General features: G+C 38.0%; 1 non-coding gene across 1 annotated transcript; it reads left to right on the plus strand.

Annotated features, from left to right (window-relative positions):
• The first annotated feature begins 12490 nt into the window (after nt 1–12490).
• On the plus strand, nt 12491–12598 carry LOC112738702 (small nucleolar RNA R71). The gene has a single exon (XR_003169647.1). It is a non-coding gene; the product is annotated as a small nucleolar RNA R71 (small nucleolar RNA).
• The last annotated feature ends 2591 nt before the right edge of the window (nt 12599–15189 follow it).

A 15189-nucleotide genomic window follows, 5' to 3' on the forward strand; every position in this document is an offset into this window, starting at 1 on the left:
CTTTGGTTTTAAAAATATATGTTGAATATGGCTGATTTAATTTTTATGTCATTTGGGCCAAAATGATTTTTATTGCTCTAAGCCCAAGTGTGTTACATGCTTTCCAATTGCTTTATGCATGTTCCAAATTTTATCAAGAAAGCAAATGTTATTATTGGGCCAAGAAACTTATTGATTATTGCAACCAAGCCCAATTCCATGAGTGTTACTCATGCTTTGTCCGAATCCATGAAGCAAAGAATAACAAATCCTCAAATGCTTCCAACGGATTCCATTACACTTCCTGAAAGGATTTCAAAGCTAATTTAAACATTGGGAATATAAGCAAGTGAGAGAAGATTGATTTGACTAAAGGGCATTATTGCTACACGCCAACTAAGGGAAGCAAAAGCAAGATATTCTTCAATTAATTAGTTTAACCACTATTGCTTTTCTTCAGACTCTTTCTTCTCTCTCACTTCTTTCTCTCTTCGGTTATTACACAGGAAACATTGGTAGCCATGGAAGAAAAAATGAGCTACCGAAAGGAAGAGAAAGCAAGCCTAAAGACCATCACAATGATGGCAAGAAAACATACTAAAATAAAAATGAGTTGTGGCTGAGATTGTCACCATTTATGGACAGATTTGGTGAGGTAATCTTGGCTTCTCCATGCTCAAAAAGGGAAGAAGATCTTGGCCAGCAAGGGAGATTCTTGAAGCATGGCTTGTCTTTGATTCTGCTCAACCACCACAGGAAGTAGCTAGAGTGGCGAAGTGATGGTAGAGGCAGAGATTGAAGCAGATGAAGTCATCATCATCATGAAGCATCAAGGGCCAGAATTCCATCTTGGAGAGCAAGCCAAGGATGGAGAGCTCGGATTGATGAAGGGTGATGATCAAGAAAGGACTAGAGGTAATTGCATGTTGGTTAATGCATGGTTATCTCTTCTCTCTCTATGTGGCCGAACCGGTTTTGTTGAAGGAGGAAGAAGTTGGTTCGGTTTTGGCTTCAATAAGTGGAGGCTCCCCTCTTCTATATTAAGGGTGGACAGCCACTGTTTGAAGCAAGGAGAAAATTTGAGAGTGCAAGGCACAGAGTTCTCAGAGCTACCTGAGCTAACAGTTTTCTCTTCTCCTTCAATGTATTCTATTTTGTATTTTTCTGTTTAATTTTGTCATGTCTTGAGTCTCATGGAAAAGGCAAACAGTGAGGTTTGTATGAAAAAGCCATAGAGCGGAAAAAGGCAGAGAGTGCAAAATTAAAAGAAAAAGCCATAGATGTCTTAGAGTTCCTTTGTTCATCTATGTTGTGTTTCATGATTCCGTGGGAATCCCCTTGTAAGTTGGGTTAGCACTTTACAGTTTGTAATCTGTTTGATTATAGTGAAATTCCATCATTGTTGTGATGGAGACTGGATGTAGGCTGCACTGCACTTAGCAGCCGAACCAGGATATATCTGGGTGTAATATTCCTTCTTTCCTACTCCATTTCTGTTTTCTACTGCACAGGAGCAAAAACCAAAAATGTCTCATGCCAAGTGACGAGACAAAATGAAAATGTCTCGTGGCTAGGGACGAGCTAAAAACAGAAAAGTCTCCTCTGAATCCAGCAAGTGTTAGCAAGCAAAAAGGGGCTAAGATTCAACCCCCCTTCTCTTAGCCACTGAAACCATCAATTGGTATCAGAGCTTGGTCTCAAAGAGATCAAGCTTTGTAGCTTGGAGCAAAGATCCTCATGGCAGAAAATAGTGGCGCAAATGTGGTGTCTTATAATCTAACTGAAGGTCAATCAAGCAACAGACCCCCTCTCTTCAATGGGAAAAACTATACCTATTGGAAGGAGAGGATGAAGATATTTGTACAAGCAGTGGATTACAGACTTTGGAAGATTATTCTCGAAGGGCCTCAATTTCCAACTACCACAAGTGCAGAAGGAGTTATTTCTCTCAAACCAGAAGCAAGATGGACCGAGGAAGATAGGAAGAAGGTGGAATTAAATGCCAAGGCAATAAATCTGCTCAATTGTGCTATCAGCTTCGAGGAGTACCGACGGGTATCAAGATGCACAACGGCAAAGGAAATCTGGGACAAATTGCAAATCACCCATGAAGGAACCACCATTGTCAAGAAGACTCGGACAGATATGCTAAATAGAGAATATGAAATGTTTTGCAATGAAGGAAGGAGAGTCCATTGATGAACTGTTCGAACGGTTCAATGCTATCATTGTTGGCTTAGATGCTCTGGGAATTACTCATTCTGATTCTGTGCTAGTGAGAAGAATATTGAGATGTCTCACAAAAGAGTGGGAAACTAAAGCTTTAATTATTTCTGAGAGCAGTAGCTTAGACTCCATGACACTTGATGATTTGAGAGGAAATCTTCTTGCTTTTGAAAATACCTATTTAAAAAAAAGATACAAAAAAGAAAGGAATTGCATTTTCTTCTGTGACTAACCCTCTGGATGATGAATCCAGTGATAACTCTTCTGAAAATGAGTTTGTTTTATTTGCAAAAAAATTCAGGAAAATGGCTAAGCTCAGAGGCAAAGGCAGCAGCACAAGGAGAATAAAGAAAGACCTTAGCAAGGTAACTTGCTATAATTGCAAGGAAATGGGGCATTTCAAATCTGATTGTCCCAAGCTGAAAAAGGAGGAAAAGCCGAAAAGAGGAAAGAAGAAAGGACTGATGGCCACATGGAAAGACTTGGAGAATGACTCTGATGATGATGATGAAGAAACCGAGACCAAGTCACAAACATGTCTCATGGCAGACCACATAGATCAGGTAGTCTTTCATAACCCTAATACTGAAGATCTCCATCTTATGATAGACCACCTTTCTGAAAAAATAAGATGTTTTCTGCTGGAAAATCAAGAACTTGAACAGCAAATTACCATTCTTAAGGCCGAAAACAGTTTTCTAAAAGAAAAAGTGAGAGAGGTCGAAACTGCTTGTGATCTTGTTGAAGAAAATAAGCAGTTAAGAGCCCAAGTTAGGAGCTGTGAAAGTAACCATTGTGTTCTTGCATATGTGGACTGTTTTAAACAAAATGAAGAGTTGCTTAAAAAGGTTAAAAGACTTGAGGAAGACTTGGCCAAATTTACACAAAGTTCTGAAAGTTTAAATCACATCTTGGCTAGTCAAAAACCTCTTTATGATAAGGCTGGGTTGGGATTCTATAAATCTGAAAATTTACATTTTGAAAATATTGCTTCATCTTCTAATGACACAAGATTTCAAGATCCCACCTACTTTAACAAAAAGGCAACTCCAAGGTTTTGTAGATTATGCAATCGGAATGGACACTTTCCCATTCAATGCTTTTTCGGTAAAAGAATGGTTGGTGACAAGGTTTATAAAATTGTTTTTGATTACAATGGCTTAGGACATAGAAGATGGTTTAACGTAAAAGGATCCAAAAAGATTTGGATACCTAAGGCTACTTGAGCATTGTTTTGTAGGTGTGCCTAGCATCCAAAAGGAAGGAAAATATGTGGTATATGGACAGCGGATGCTCTAGGCATATGACCGGAAAGGCAACCTTCTTCATAAAGCTTGATGACTATGATGGAGGACTTGTCACTTTCGGTGATGATGCAAAAGGAAAAATTGTGGCTGTTGGGAAAGTTGGTAAAAACTTTTCTTCTTGTATAAATGATGTTCTCCTTGTACATGGCTTGAAACATAATTTGCTTAGTGTTAGTCAACTTTGTGATTTGGGTTTTGAAGTTATCTTTAAGAAATCTGTTTGTTTAGTTGTGTGTGAAAAAACTGGGAATGTTCTTCTTGAAGCTAAAAGATGCAACAATGTGTATGGATTAACTCTTGAGGATTTAAAGGAACAAAATGTAACATGCTTCACATCTTATGAATCTGAAAAATGGCTTTGGCATAGAAAGTTGGGACATGCTAGCATGTATCAAATTTCTAAGCTAGTCAAAAGAAATTTGGTTAAAGGGATCCCAAACATCAAGTTTGATAAGGATCTTACTTGTGACGCTTGTCAATTAGGCAAACAAGTAAAATCCTCTTTTAAATCAAAAGATGGAATCTCAACCAAACGGCCATTGGAAATGTTACATATTGATCTTTTTGGTCCTACTAGAACTCAAAGTTTAGGAGGTAAACATTATGGTCTTGTGGTAGTAGATGATTACTCTAGATTTGGTTGGGTACTTTTCCTTGCTCATAAGAATGATGCCTTTCATGCTTTTTCCACCCTTTGTAAGAAAATTCAAAATGAAAAGGATTTGAAAATTGCCCATTTAAGAAGTGATCATGGAAGAGAATTTGAAAATCAAGATTTTGAAAAATTCTGTGATGACTTAGGGATTTCTCATAATTTTTCATGCCCTAGAACCCCCCAACAAAATGGGGTGGTTGAAAGAAGGAATAGAAGCCTTCAAGAAATGACTAGGGCTATGTTATGTGAAAGTGAAATTCCTAAATTCTTATGGGCTGAAGCTGTGAACACAGCATGTTATATTTTGAATAGAACAATCATTAGAAAAGGGTTAAAGAAAACACCTTATGAGCTATGGAAAGGAACCCCTCCAAATCTTAAGTATTTTCATGTTTTTGGATGCAAATGTTTTGTGCTTAATAATAAAGAAAACCTTGGAAAGTTTGATCCAAAATCCTATGAAGGAATGTTTGTTGGATATTCTACCACAAGCAAGGCCTATAGAGTTTATCTCAAGGAGCATAGGACAATAGAGGAATCCATACATGTTACTTTTTGTGATTCTAACTTAATTCCCAGTATTGTGAAGGATATTGATTCAGATTGTGAAGAGGCTGGAACAAGTAAAGAAAATCCCAAATCTGTTCAAAGTGAAGAATCTGTCAACCCGGTTTTGTCTCGTCAGATTGGAGGAGACATTTCCATTTTGTCTCCTGAACAGGCACGAGCAACTGAAACAGTGAGACCACCAGAAGACCATCAAAGTACTACACCTATCCGAAAGCCTAGAGAATGGAAATCTATGAGGGGTTATCCTCATGATTTCATCATTGGTGATCCCTCTCATGGTGTAACAACAAGATCATCCACCAAAAGGCAAGCCGAACCTAGCAATCTTGCTCTCTTGTCACAAATAGAGCCCAACAATGTCAAACAAGCTCTTGAGGATCCATCATGGGTCAAAGCAATGCAAGAAGAACTTGCTCAATTTGACAAGAATGAGGTTTGGACACTAGTACCTCATCCGGATGGTAAGAAAGTTACCGGTACTAAGTGGGTATTTAAAAATAAACTTGGTGAGGATGGACAAGTTGTTCGTAACAAGGCTAGATTAGTGGCCCAAGGTTACGATCAAGAAGAGGGTATAGATTTTGATGAGTCTTTTGCTCCGGTAGCTAGAATGGAAGCAATTAGATTGCTTCTTGCCTATGCCGCCCATAAAGGTTTCAAAATGTTTCAAATGGATGTTAAGTGTGCTTTCCTTAATGGCTTTATTGATAGAGAAGTGTATGTGGCACAACCCCCCGGTTTTGAACAAAAAGAGTTTCCAAATCATGTTTTCAAATTAACTAAGGCTCTTTATGGTCTTAGACAAGCTCCAAGAGCTTGGTATGAAAGGCTTAGTGCCTTCTTGTTAGAAAATCAATTTCAAAAGGGTACCACCGACACTACTTTATTTATCAAAGTATCTAATGATGACATACTTCTTGTTCAAGTTTATGTTGATGACATTGTATTTGGATCGGCCAACATTTCCTTGTGTGAAGAGTTTGGAAAACTCATGACTAGTGAGTTTGAAATGAGTTTAATGGGAGAGCTTACTTTCTTTCTTGGTCTCCAAATTAAACAAACTCCTAGTGGTACTTTTATTCACCAAGGAAAGTATGCAAAAGAACTTATCAAAAAGTTTGGCCTAGAAAATTCCAAAGCAATGGGTACACCAATGCATCCCAACACAAAACTTGAAAAGGATGATGATGGTCAAGATGTGGATGAAACAAGGTATAGGGGAATGATAGGTTCACTCATGTACCTTACCTCCTCTAGACCGGACATTGTTCAAAGTGTGGGTGTATGTTCAAGATTCCAATCTCACCCAAAAGAATCCCATCTCACGGCTGTTAAGCGCATCATTAGATATATTAAATGAACTTGTGATTATGGATTATGGTATCCTAAATCTGATGACTTTTGTGCAGTAGGGTTTTGTGATGCAGATTTTGCGGGAGATAGAGTGGATAGACGAAGCACATCGGGCATGTGTTGCTTCCTTGGAAGCTCACTCAACATGTGGTCAAGCAAAAAGCAAGCCACAGTGACTTTATCCACAGCTGAAGCAGAATACATTTTCGCATCTGCATGTTGCACTCAATTAATTTGGTTAAAAACACAATTAGAAGATTACAAATTAAAAATCAATAGTATACCCTTATTTTGTGATAATATGAGTGCTATAAACATCTCAAAAAATCCTGTTCTGCACTCAAGAACAAAGCACATTGAAATTAAATATCATTTCATTAGAGAACATGTGCAAAAGGGAACTATTGATATTCAATTTGTAAAATCTGAAGACCAAATTGCTGATATTTTTACAAAACCACTCTGTGAAGACAGATTTTGTACCTTGAGAAAAAGTTTGGGAATGTTTGATTTAAGTTTCATTGAAAATTTGTAAATTTTTTAAACTCTGTTCAGTTTTGTCTCGTAGGTTTGGACGAGATAAAAACGCAAGCTTGATGGAGGAGCTTTGTTCAAGGGGGAGGCAACACAGATTTAAATTCTCCTGGGCCCCACCTAATAAATTCTGACCCCACCATGGCAGTTTAGTTAGTTATTCCTTCCTTGAAAAATAAAATCACAAAATCTCTTAGATTGTCTTTTCAAATCTAGTTGGAAGATACATGTTGTCAAATCATATCTCTTCCTTCCAACTAAATCCCTTAATTCAAGGAAAAAACTCCCTCTTTATCACTTTTTGAAACTCCCATTTGGATAATAACCGCGCCATTATGGTCATTAACCTCCCATCATCTCTCTCCAATCCTCATTTATTGCACCACTAACCTCCTTTCATCCTCCTCTCATTCGGCCCTCACCTCTTCATATTCAACCTTTCATTTCTCTTACCATGAAAAAGAAAACTGCACCTAGGAGAAGTAGCCGAACCCCCATTCCAAAAAACCCACCTTTCTCATCACCTCCAACCCATACACATATCCATCTCCATTCTACCTCATCCTCTACTCAGTCACCTCCTTCCAAAAGAACCGAAACCATGCGCCGTAAGGTGGTTGCCAAGAAAACGTCAGGGAGAGGCAAATCAGGAAAGGCCAAGGTACCAAGTGTTGAAGAGGAAGAAGATGAGTCTCACACCTCGCCCCCTCATTCATCGCCGAAAAGATCCACCCCTCATGCAAGGAGCTCTCAGAAGAGGCAGAAAAGCTTTGTGTTGCATGATACTAATGAACCTGCGAACTTGGAGTCACTCGAATTCAAGAACAAGTTTCACAAGCCTCATTCACATTTCGATCCCTCTAGGTTCTACTCATGTGCATTCTATGAATTTCACAAAGAAGTCTTGCTGAAACGCCATCTCTGCCCCTTCTTACTTGGTGAATCTTGAAAAACTGGCCTCCAAAGGAATCAACTTTTCTTCTCTGTTTGATGCTCTGAAATGGACCCCTCTGGTTCACATTCAGAAACTGGTTTACCCGGGGCTGGTCCGGGAATTTTATGCAAACATGCGTTTGATTGAAGGCTCAATCCACTCTTACGTCAAGCGTGTTTACATAACTCTCACTCCTCAAACAATAGGTGCTGCCCTTGGGTATGAAGATGAAGGACCAAAAGTCTACATGGTTGATAAATGGGATGATCAAGTGGGAGTTACACAACAAGCTGTCTTGCAACACATCTGTGCAAACCTCTCAGGACTCGATGGATTGATCCCAACTCACAAATCCTTAGGCCCGGAGAACTCTCTCTTGCACCGTATCATCACTCATATCCTCACTCCTCAAAGTGGTTCTCACCATAGAGTAACAGTTTCTGACTCTATTATTCTGTTTGCTCTCATTACTTCTACCCCAATTTTATTTGCATATATTATGATACGTCATATGTGGGAAGCAGTAAAGAGTACAAAAAAGGCTAATCTTCCATATGGCATGTTCTTTACTTGCATATTTGAGTACTTTAAGGTTGATTTGTCTAATGAATCTGTTGAGAACAAGGTTTCCATGATTAAAGGAGGAGGAGTTTCTGGCAAGAAAGGGAAGCGGTCTGTTCCCTCTGAACCATCTCTTAGCGATCTCGAGAGCCGTCCCGAACCCTCAGAGGTCACTCAATCTATCCGGGAAGTTCTCAAAGAGTTTCGTAACATGGCCAAGCTAATGCGTAAAAACTATGTAAAAATAATGCCAAAAAGCGTATAAATTATCCGCATTGTTGCTTGTCCCCAAGCAACCGAAAATCAAATAGGATAAAAAGAAGAGAATATACTATAAATTCCAAATATCAATGAAATTTAGCTCTAATTAAATGAGCGGGACTAGTAGCTTTTTGCCTCTTGAATAGTTTTGGCATCTCACTTTATCCATTGAGGTTCAGAATGATTGGAATCTATAGGAACTTAGAATTTAGATAGTGTTATTGATTCTCCTAGTTCAGTATGTTGATTCTTGAACATAGCTACTTTATGAGTATTGGCCGTGGCCCTAAGCACTTTGTTTTCCAGTATTACCACCGGATACATACATGCCACAGACACATAAATGGGTGAACCTTTTCAGATTGTGACTCAGCTTTGCTAAAGTCCCCAATTAGACGTGTCCAGGGTTCTTAAGCACACTTTTTTTTTTGCTTTGGACCTTGACTTTAACCGCTCAGTCTCAAGTTTTCACTTGACACCTTCACGCCACAAGCACATGGTTAGGGACAGGTTGATTTAGTCGCTTAGGCCAGGATTTTATTCTTTTAGGCCCTCCTATCCACTGATGCTCAAAGCCTTGGATCCTTTTTATTACCCTTGCCTTTTGGTTTTAAGGGCTATTGGATTTTTTCTCTTGCCTTTTGGTTTAAAGAGCTCTTGGCTTTTTCTGCTTGCTTTTTCTTTTTCTTTCTTTTCTTTTTTTTTTTTCGCAAGCTTTTGTATTCACTGCTTTTTCTTGCTTCAAGAATCAATTTTATGATTTTTCAGATTATCAATAACATTTCTCCTTTTTCATTATTCTTCAAGAGCCAACATATTTAACATTCATAAACAACAAATTCAAAAGACATATGCACTGTTCAAGCATTCATTCAGAAAACAAAAAGTATTGTCACCACATCAAAATAATTAAACTAATTTCAAGGATGAATTCGAAACCATGTACTTCTTGTTCTTTTGTTTTTAGAATAGTTTTCATTTAAGAGAGGTGATGGATTCATAGGACATTCATAGCTTTAAGACATAGACATTTAAACACTAATGATCATGTAATAAGACACAAACATAAATAAAACATAAAGCAAAATTTTTGAAAAACAGAAAATAAAGAACAAGGAAATTAAGGAACGGGTTCACCTTAGTGATGGCGGCTAGTTCTTCCTCTTGAAGATCTTATGGAGTGCTTTAGCTCCTCAATGTCTCTTCCTTGCCTTTGTTGCTCCTCCCTCATAGCTCTTTGATCTTCTCTAATTTCATGGGGGAGGATGGAATGCTCTTGGTGCTCCACCCTTAGTTGTCCCATGTTGAAACTTAATTCTCCTAGGGAAGTGTTAATTTGCTCCCAATAGTTTTGTGGAGGAAAGTGCATCCCTTGAGGCATCTCAGGGATTTCATGATGAGAAATTTTCTCATGCTCTTGTTGAGGTCCATGAGTGAGCTCTCTTGTTTACTCCATCCTTTTCTTAGTGATGGGCTTTTGAGATGAATCTCTCCATCTCCCATGACTCGGAGGTGGAAGCAATTGCCTTTCCTTTCCTCTTTCTAGAGGTTTTTCTGGCCTTAGATGCCATAAATGGTTATAGAAAAATAAAAGCAATGCTTTTACCACACCAAACTTAGAAGGTTTGCTCGTCCTCGAGCAAAAGAAGAAAGAAAGTAGTAGAAGAAGAAGAAGATGGAGGAGAGGGAGAGAGGTGTGTATTCGGCCAAGGGAAAGAAGAAAGGGTTGTGTTGTGTGAAAATGAAGAAGGAATGAGGGGTATATATAGGAGTGGGGGAAGGTTTAGGGTTCGGCCTAGGTTGGGTTTGGGAGGGAAAAGAGTTTGAATTTTGGAGGTAGGTGGGGTGTTTGGGGAAGAGAGGATGGATGTGAGTGGTGAAGAGGTGATGGGGAAGAGTGATTGAGGTGATTGGTGAAGGGTATTTGGGGAAGAGAGTTATGAAAAGGTGTGAAAAGGAGAGAAGAAAAGGGTGGGGATCCTGTGGGGTCCACAGATCCTGAGGAGATCCTGTGGGGTCCACAGATCCAGTGGAGTCAAGGACTTAACATCCCTGCTCCAATTAGGCGTGCAAAACGCCCTTTGTATGCAATACTGGCGTTTAACGCCAGACTGCTGCCTGTTTTTGGCGTTAAACGCCCAAATGTAGCCTGTTTTTGGCGTTTAACGCCACTTCTATGCTCTATTCTGGCGTTAAACGCCAGTCTGGTGCTTGTTTCTGGCGTTTAACGCCAGCTTGATGCTTCTTTCTGGCGTTAAACGCCAATTTGATGCTTCTTACTGGCGTGTAAATGCCAGTAAGCTCTTCCTCCAAGGTGAGCTATTTTTAATGCTGTTTTTCATTCTGTTTTTGATTTTTCAGTAGTTTTTGTGACTCCACATGATCATCAACCTAAAAAAACATAAAATAACAATAGAAAATAAAGAGATATAATTAAATAACATTGGGTTGCCTGCCAACAAGCGCTTCTTTAATGTCAATAGCTTGATAGTGAGCTCTCATGGAGCCTTACAGATGTTCAGAGCATTGTTGGAACCTCCTAACTCCAAACTTAGAGTTTGAATGTGGGGGCTTTGGTTGACTCTGAAGTGAGAGAAGCTTTTCATGCTTACTCTCCATAGTTACAGAAGGAGATCCTTGAGTCTTAAACACAAGGTTGTTCTCATTCAGTTGAAGGACCAATTCTCCTCTGTCCATATCAATCACAGCTCTTGCTATGGCTAGGAAGGGTCTTCCAAGGATGATGGATTCATCCTCTTCCTTCCCAGTATCTAGGATTATGAAATCAGTAGGGATGTAACGGCCTTCAACCTTTACTAGCACGTCATCTACTAGTCCATAAGCCTGTTTTCTTGAGTTGTCTGCCATCTCTAATGAGATTCTGGCAGCTTGCACCTCAAAGATCCCAAGTTTCTCCATTACAGAGAGTGGCATTAAGTTTATTCCTGACCCCAGGTCACACAGATCCTTCTCAAAGGTCATAGTGCCTATGTTACAGGGAATTAGGAATTTACCAGGATCCTGTTTCTTTTGAGGTAGAGTTTGCTGAACCAAGGCATTTAGTTCCTTGATGAGCAATGGAGGTTCATCCTCCCAAGTCTCATTACCAAATAATTTGGCATTCAGCTTCATAATTGCTCCAAGGTATTTAGCAACTTGCTCTTCAGTAATGTCTTCATCTTCTTCAGAAGATGAATAGTCATCAAAGCTCATGAAGGACAAAAGGAGGTTCAATGGAATCTCTATGGTCTCTAGATGAGCCTCAGATTCCTTTGGTTCCTCAAAGGGAAACTCCTTATTGGTCACTGAGCATCCCAGGAGGTCTTCCTTACTAGGATTCACGCTCTCCTTCTCCTCTTTGGGTTCGGCCACACCAAGCAAGGTAATGGCCTTGCACTCTCTTTTTGGATTCTCTTCTGTATTGTTTGGGAGAGTACTAGGAGGAGTTTCAGTGACTATTTTACTCAGCTGGCCCACTTGTGCCTCCAAATTTCTAATGGAGGACCTTGTTTCATTCATGAAACTTAAAGTGGCCTTAGATAGATCAGAGACTATATTTGCTAAGCTAGATGGATTCTGCTCAGAATTCTCTGTCTGTTGCTGAGTGGATGATGGAAAAGGCTTGCTATTGCTAAACCTGTTTCTTCCACCATTGTTAAAGCCTTGTTGAGGCTTTTGTTGATCCTTCCATGAGAGATTATAGGTATTTCCATAGGGTTCCCCCATGTAATTCACCTCTGCTATTGCAGGGTTCTCAGGATCATAAGCTTCTTCTTCAGAAGATGCCTCTTGAGTACTGTTGGATGCAGCTTGCAATCTATTAAGACTCTGAGAAATCATATTGACTTGCTGAGTCAATATTTTATTCTGAGCTAATATGGCATTCAGAGTATCAATTTCAAGAACTCCCTTCCTCTGAGGCGTCCCATTACTCACAGGATTCCTTTCAGAAGTGTACATGAATTGGTTATTTGCAACCATGTCAATGAGTTCTTGAGCTTCTGCATGCGTTTTCTTTAGGTGAATGGATCCACCTGCAGAATGGTCCAATGATATCTTAGATAATTCAGACAGACCATCATAGAATATATCCAGGATGGTCCATTCTGAAAGCATGTCAGAAGGACACTTTTTGGTCAGTTGCTTATATCTCTCCCAAGCTTCATAGAGGGATTCACCTTCTTTCTGTTTGAAGGTTTGAACATCCACTCTAAGCTTGCTAAGCTTTTGAGGAGGAAAGAACTTGGCTAAGAAAGCCGTGATCAGCTTATCCCAAGAGTTCAGGCTATCTTTAGGTTGAGAGTCCAACCATATTCTAGCTCTGTCTCTTACAGCAAACGGGAAAAGCATAAGCCTGTAGACCTCAGAGTCAACCCCATTGGTCTTAACAGTATCACAGATTTGCAAGAATTCAGTTAAGAACTGAAAAAGATCTTCTGATGGAAGTCCATAAAATTTGCAGTTCTGTTACATTAGAGAAACTAATTGAGGCTTTAGCTCAAAATTGTTTGCTCCAATTGCAGGGATTGAGATGCTTCTTCCATGTAAATTGGAATTTGGTGCAGTAAAGTCACCAAGCATCTTCCTTGCATTGTTATTATTTTCGGCCATATCTCCTTCTTTTTCGAAAATTTCTGTCAGATTTTCTCCAGAGAGTTGTGCTTTAGCTTCCCTTAGCTTCCTCTTCAGAGTCCTTTCAGGTTCAGGATCAGCTTCAACGAGAATGTTCTTATCCTTGTTCCTGCTCATATGAAAAAGAATAAAACAGAAAAGAAGAGGAATCCTCTATGTCACAGTATAGAGATTCCTTTATGTGAGTAGAAGAAGAAAAGAAATTCAAATACAGAAAGAGGGAGAGGGTTCGAATTTTTTAAGAAGAAGAGAAATGTTAGTAGATAAATAAATAATTAGGAGGAGGTGAGAGAGAAGAATTTTCGAAAATCATTGAAAAGAGAAGAAAAATATTTTTGTTTTTAATTTAAAATTAAAGTTAGAATTCGAAAATTAAGAAAGGAAAATAAAATTAAATCAAATTAACATTTAAAACAAATAGTTAATTAAAAAGGAATTTTGAAAAAGAGGAAGGTGATTTTCGAAAATTAGAGAGGAAAATAAGTAGGTAGTTTTGAAAAAGATATGATTGAAATAGTAAACTTTTAAAATCTAACAAAAAGTCAAGTGGTTAATTGAAAAAGATTTGAAAATCAATTTTTGAAAAGATAAGAAGTTAGAAAAGAAGTTAGAAAAGATTTTGAAATTGATTTTGAAAAAGATGTGATTGACATTTATTTTGAAAAAGATTTGAAAAAAATTAAAAAGATTTGATTTTTGAAATTAAAGTTGATTACTTGATTAATAAGAAACTTAAAAGATATGATTTTAAATTTTAAAGATTGAACCTTTCTTAATAGGCAAGTAACAAACTTAAAATTTTTGAATCAATCACATTAATTGTTAGTAAAGATTTTGAAAATATAGAATAAAATAAGAAAAAGATTTTGAAAATCAATCATAAAATTTTCGAAAAATATGAAGGAAAAATTGAAAAAGATTTAATTTTTGAAAAAGATTTGAAAAAGATAGAATTTTTAAATTGAAAATTTGATTTGACTCATAAGAAACAACTAGATTTTTAAAACTTTTTGACTAAATCAAATCAAATTTTCGAAAATTTATGAGAGAAAAAGGGAAAGATATTTTTTTTATTTTTGAATTTTAATGATGAGAGAGAAAAACAATAAAAAAGACTCAAAACATGAAAACCATGAATCAAAACACACAATGCATGCAAGAATACTTTGAATGTCAAGATGAACACCAAAAACACTTTGAAGATCAAGATGAACATCAAGACTTATTTTTTTGAAAATTTTTAAGAAAAGAAAAACATGCAAGACACCAAACTTAGAAATTTTCAAACTTTAGACACTAACAAATTGAAAATGCATATGAAAAACAAGAAAAGACACAACATAAAAATGCAAAGATCAAACAAAGAAAATCATCAAGAACAACTTGAAGATTATGAAGAACACCATGCATGAGTTTTCGAAAAATGCACAAATTTTAAAAAACATGCAATTGACACCAAACTTAAAATTTAACACAAGACTCAAACAAGAAACATCAAATTTTTGGTTTTTTTATGATTTTATTAAAATTTTTTTTGGATTTTTTTTCGAAAATTAATTGGAAAATAAAAACAAGGATTACGAAATTTTTTTTTTAATGAGAATTCCAGGAATCATGCGCTGTTAGTCTAAAGCTCCAGTCCAGGAATTAGACATCACCACAAGAAAACACGTTTTTTGCCACGCTTTTAAAGCGTGGCGAAAAGCTCAAAAAAGCGTGGCGATAGCTTTTCGCCACGCTTTTTGAGCTACCGCCACGCTTTTGAAAGGGTGACCTATCAAAGGGTGGCGGTTGCTCTATCGCCACGCTTTTTGCAGCCTATTGCCACGCTTTTTGTTTGCCACGCTTTTTTACAAACTGCCACTTGTAAAAGTGTGGCTATAGGTGGGAAATACGGCCACGCTTTTAAAGCGTGGTGATAGGCAGAGATATGGCCACGCTGTAAAAGCGTGGCGATAGGGTAGATCTGGCCACGCTTTTCAAGCGTGACAGTAGACCAAATACGGCCACGCTGTAAAAGCGTGGCGATAGGGTAGATCTGGCCACGCTTTTTAAGCGTGACAATAGACCAAATATGGCCACGCTTTTAAAGCGTGGCGAAAGCATGGTAGTAGAGGAGATTTGGCCACGCTTGAAAAACGTGGCGAAAAAGCTTAGATACAGCCACGCTTCCTAAG

This window comes from Arachis hypogaea, chromosome 13 (assembly GCF_003086295.3).
Source record: "Arachis hypogaea cultivar Tifrunner chromosome 13, arahy.Tifrunner.gnm2.J5K5, whole genome shotgun sequence".
NCBI classification, from domain to species: domain Eukaryota; kingdom Viridiplantae; phylum Streptophyta; class Magnoliopsida; order Fabales; family Fabaceae; genus Arachis; species Arachis hypogaea.